At 40.1% G+C, this 5,759-nt stretch overlaps 1 pseudogene; it reads left to right on the top strand.

The window, feature by feature from the left end:
- Window positions 1-4,962: 4,962 nt before the first annotated feature.
- LOC110970325 (ADP-ribose glycohydrolase OARD1-like) lies at window positions 4,963-5,523 on the top strand (annotated as a pseudogene).
- The last annotated feature ends 236 nt before the right edge of the window (window positions 5,524-5,759 follow it).

Here is a 5,759-nt window from a genome sequence, read left to right as displayed (position 1 = left end):
TCAGTGACACGACGGTAAACTAAACATACGGATACTTGTAAGAAAAAAAACGCTCCATCTGATGTAAAGTTAAGGCTTCATTAATGCATTTAACAGTGACATGTTTTTAAATTAAAAATGCAAAAGATTTTCCTTTAAGGATTGTTTTAAACGTGAAGCTGCATGAATTGTACAACATTCAGTGTCAAACAAACTGGTAATGCACATAAAGATGAGCAGGTCGAAAAGTATCAAATGTCTCCCACTGATCTTTCAGAAAAAGCCATGACTGATAATTTGACATAATCACACAGCCCTTCGAGAAGACGAGTGCACCCGGTGCTATATTACACACTCAGTGTATGATTTATGTACAATTTCCATTCATAGTCTGGTGATGTGCGCTCACAACATGTCCGAGTAAACACCCTTGTGGCTTTTAACAATTTCACTTGAATAAAAACAAAATTCTAATTTCTGGAGAGCTAGTCACTTCTGGTGAGAAAAGGCAAAAGAATAAAAAATAAAAGAAGGGCCAGCCACCACTGAACAGAACCTGTGCTAAGTTCGCAGCTGGGGTTGTTTGGACGGAGTGGGATTCGGCCGGCCGGTTTACACAAGGGGAGGGCTACAAGTCATTGGAGTCACCCAACACAACACACACTGAACACCGACATAAAGAAAAGAAAGAAAGAAAAATAGGAGCAGGTTGGGTGTCTTCATGTTTTTGTATCTGCAGAGCTTTGAGGTCTGATTGTCTCTTTCCATCTAAACATTTTAAAGGTGACAGCATAGGAGATGCCGTAGGGAGGAACGTGTGAGGAGAGGAATCATAAGATAATCAATCGTAACATAAAATGCACTTTCAAATAACAACTGAAAAGAAAAGTTCAACAATACATGCCAAATTGTCACAGAGATTCCAATTAACTCCTGCGTTTAGGCCTGTAAATTTGCCCAAACAACATCTACACTTTTGCGTGCAGTGTGTCTCACTATCAGATACATTAAGTTGAAACAACAGAGGAGGAAAATGTCAAGTTTGCCTTGAGAGTCCAGCCTGCAGTCGGGCAACAACACATTCATATAGTTACCATTCTTGAAACACGACACCTTAAAGGCATTAGAGGAGATTTAATTTCCTACGACTTTGAACGTAGCATGCGCATGCGCACGTACAACCTCTCCCTCACCCCCCTCTAACCTCCCCCCTCTTAACATTTACGGAGAAACGCCCCCCTCCAGAAACTTGCGTAGCACTCGTGAAGTTGTCTTTTACGGCTGGGTCCCCCTGGATCTTTATCTGCCATTATGTAAAAAAACATGAGCAAAACAAGTCACCAGCTAACTACGAAGCTATACCAAAGCAACACATACAGAAAACACGTAAGTCCAAGGTGTACGTAATCTACGTAACTAGGCCTGAGCCGGAAGATTTTTGATTGACAGGAAAGGGAGCAAACCAAACGCCTCGGTCCGAGCGCATTGATTGGCTGATGTTTTTCAGGTCCTGCCATGTCCACAGTTATTTTTTATTTTTTTTATTCTTTTAGAGACCATACATACAAGTCCACTAAAGGTCAGTATATTCATTTTATGTGAATCAGACAAATTAAACAAAAAAAACATCCTCCATAATGGCTTTAAACTGTGCTAAGCAAAAAGAAAGAGCAAATGTTTCAACGTACTCAGTAAAAACGTATGAAACAGACAGGTAGAGGTCCATTCAGTGAAGCTGACAGAAACCGTATAACCACCTTCATCCAGCTGTTAAATGTCTCGGGCCAATTTTTCCAGTGTACCAAAACCTCACGGCGCACGTCCTGCCACCATACAGAGCCTCTCGGGGTATTGCAGTGTACTATTTTTTGGATACGATGCGCTATAAGTAAACGATGATATAATTATGGTAAATACCATTAGACTCTTCAGTCTAATAACGGTAAAACCAGAGGTAAAACCTGCTTATAAACACAAAATTCTATAATTTGCATGAAATCTATCACAAAATAATAAGGGTAAGATGTGGAGCAAAAAATCTCTGTAAAAGATGACCTAATGATTACTTATCTTCTGTAAAGTGAGATCTAGGGGTGAAATATGATAACCTGTCATCATGATCTGACCAATAGAGTGAGAAAAGTAGAATGGTGTCAAAACTGTCCCTCCTATCATACGCCCTATAGGCGTGGAAAAATGACCAACTCTCACAGCAAAAAAGACGATGCACAGCTCAGTGTCTTTGGTTCTTCTTGGGTGTTATCACTGCTAAGAATTACCCCTGGATACTTTTTGTTGATGAATAAATCCTGCTGCCCCCAAATGCTAACTTCTCTTGGTGGCTTTTTTGAAGACTTAATTTACACTTCAGTATCGGGGTGGAGGAACTTGGTACTCTCTGGGTAAAACTTGTGGACCACCTGTATGCTGGAATATTTTAGTTGCATTTATGGCTGACACATGTAGTCCTCAAGTGAAGCCAGAGCTGCTAATGGAGTAGTTGTAAATAACGATAGAGACTGATTTATGTATGGGTTGATTTTGCACCGATCCACTAGTAATGCCTTAAATAATGGCCGCCTGTAATACAAGTGCTGTTAGACATAGATATATACAAACACTAGATGGCTCATGAGCGCTGTCAGCCTATGGGGAGCAATGTCGCCACATGGCGGCCATCTTGGGACAGGGCTGCTCGATCACTCATAACATTAAAGTCAATGGAGCATGATTTTAAAATCACTGTAGATTGCTCAATTTTCAATCGATTTTACAACAGCTTGGTTTGTTATAAACGTCAGAGATGTACTTCTTTTTCTGCTCACTTAAGAATAATTAAAACCATTGAATTCATATAAAAATTATATTAAGTAGATAGGTAATAAAGAAATAGCTATACACACACAGATATGATACTGTAAATCTTTAATATTTACAATATTCAAATAGACGAAATAAATAAATGATGATAAATAAATAACAAAAAAGTAATGCTAAAATGAAAAAATAATGACATTTGAACAAAAAATAAATAATGAATAAAGAAAAATAATAACAGGGTTCCCACTCTTTTCAATAAATCATTTTCCAGGATTTTTGCAGTGTCCCATAACCAACTGAAGTTATAACAATGGAGTGGGCAGTTTTTAAGTTAATCTTGCCTTCTTAAAAAAACAAGATTAAAGGTTGATGACCAATATCTCTAACTAGCTGCACAGTATCATGTTAAGCTTTTGAATTTATTTATTTCTAAATCTCAGGCATGAAAATTGTCTGCTAGCTGTCTTTTTAGTCAAAGGTTATTTAGTGTCTTACTATTCTTAATTTATGGTTTATACTTATATTGTAATCTTCAGAATTTTATCCTGCTGGTTTGAGGACTGCAGCGAGGACCTTCCACTTCTCTAAACTTCAGGCTGCCATTGCAAAAAAATAAAAAATGAACACAGATATCTTTTTTCAGCTTAAACAGATGTAAATGTAATTTTAATATTTAGCATTGCACTTCTTTATTACTATCAGCTTTCTAATGCACAGATAAAAAAAAAGCTCAACCAAAATCAATGCACAACAAACAGAGACGTTGTCTTTTCTTTTCATGAACCTGGTGCCTACATTACCCACAATGCATTTCGGCTGCAGGCTAACTAATCCAGGCATAGATGTATACAAACAATAAGTCTAAGGTCTCAATCAAAGTCTCTTAACAAGCAAATAAATACAACCACAACCACAAAGAATGTAATTTCGCCTAAAGATTAGGTTCTCAAAAAACGTTGGTCTCAGGAAAACCTAATAATTGAAAATCAGATTGTGTCGCCAGGCAGAAAAGACGCACAACTATGCCGCATTTTTCAAAATGAAAAGTTGCAATTTCAACATTCAGCCTGAATCACAGCCAAGTTAATAAGGTTTGTAATAAACTAAACCGTTTGTAAATCAATCAAGAATTGAGCGAGTTATGAGTGTTAAAGTGAGGAAATCATCCACCTTACCATTGACTACACCACAGCGCGCCAGAGCAGTCCCCTGTCCGAAGATGGCCGCCAAGTGACGACACTGCCGACTCTGCCTTGAGACATCTAGGCTGAATCCCAAACCGCCCCCTACACACTCCCCCTCCACTACCGAGTGTCACTCCAAAAGAAGTCACACTCGCAGCTGTGGAGGGCACCTATTATTGAAGGGGGAGGGTATAAATACGATCGTCAGGAATGGGATGCCCTGTCACCTCACTGGAAAACGGAAGACGTCATCGCCATGGTAACACAAAGACGCCTACTGTGCGTGGCTGTAGCGCTGTGGCACAGGTTGCAACTATCAAGGATTGCTGCTGCTTCCAGAAGACGAAAGCATCCCACTTTTTTCACTCACATGTTTTCCAATCCTATTATCTGGCATTTCAAATCCAACAAATGAATGAATGAATAAATGAATTCTGTCAGTTGTGTTCAAATTTTAAGGTGTCAGGGGGTGCACAATTAAATCAAACGTCAGCAGAGAAGATTTGTTTCTTTTGATTTATCTTTTTACACCACTCTTTTTGTGATGTTCTGTCAGTGTGAAAAAGGCGTGGGAGAAATAATGGACACATGTGGAACTTGGTCTATCTTGAGGAGTTTAACACGAATCGGTCAAAATGTAAGCTAGATGCTAGCGTCCTCATGGTCCTGGGTTAAAGTATTACTGTCTACTCAGTTGTTAATAATGTTTAGATAATTCATGTTTAAAATAATATCTGCTATGGAAGGTTAATGTGTAGTTCTGGTGTGCATTTGTTTAGTACAGAAGTGCTTTTCTGTGTATTTGAATGAAATCACTCAGTACAGACGAGCGAGCGGATGAACAGCGTGCTGTGTTTCTCTAACAATTTCCCTCGCTACACCCCTGTTTAAGGGCACAACACTAAAACAAGTCACTGGCAATCTCTTCGACTGTCCCAACGATGAGGCGCTGGCGCACTGGATTAGTGCGGACTGCTGCATGGGAGCGGGCATAGCGGTGCTGTTTAAACAGATTTTTGAAGGTGTTTCCGAGCTATTGAAACAGAGTAAGAAGGGTAAGCAGAATTCACCTCCCCTGCCCCTCCAAGAGTTCAGGTTGTTGAAGCTCTCTATTTTTGTCTTGTATAGGGAAGGCACCTGGTCAATGTGCTGTGCTACTGAGAGAAGGCCGTTTCATCTTCTATCTAGTATGCGCCAACTCCACCCGCCTTAATCCGTCGTGCTGGTTATGTGGCTATGTTGGGTTGTGTGAACAAAGCCTCTATATACACCTCTCTTGTTCCAGGTTACAAAACAAAGAGCCTTTCATAAACCCACATATACCAGTCTACTACAGCCTTGAGGATATAAGGTCACATTGTATCCGGAACTGGGTACACAAGCTGTCGATGCCTCGGTATGTGAACGATGTGGTATCTTCGGTATCATAGTATCAACGGTGATAACAGCTGACTGTCTCTCCTCTCTTGCTGCATGTTCTCACAGTATTGGTTGCGGCTTGGATCAACTGGAGTGGATGTTAGGATTCTGCATTTGTTGATACCTTTCCCTGTTTTTTTCCCTTCTGTGTTTTGGTCCCTCTGTCTCCCTCTGTCTGTTGCTTTCTGCTTTCTTTGTTTTTGGTTACTGATTGCTGTCACCTGACACAATCAGCTCAGAGTCATTTCACCTGTTGCCCCTCTGTATTTAAGCCCAGCCATTGTTCTCAGTGGTTGCTGGCTCATCTTGTCTTGGACTCACCCTGTTTCCATCTCCGTTCCCTCCTTTCCCCTGGAT

Source organism: Acanthochromis polyacanthus, chromosome 23, assembly GCF_021347895.1.
Source record: "Acanthochromis polyacanthus isolate Apoly-LR-REF ecotype Palm Island chromosome 23, KAUST_Apoly_ChrSc, whole genome shotgun sequence".
NCBI lineage: Eukaryota > Metazoa > Chordata > Actinopteri > Pomacentridae > Acanthochromis > Acanthochromis polyacanthus.
Note: the sequence above shows the minus strand (reverse complement) of the source record. Positions and strands in the feature narration are given on the sequence as shown.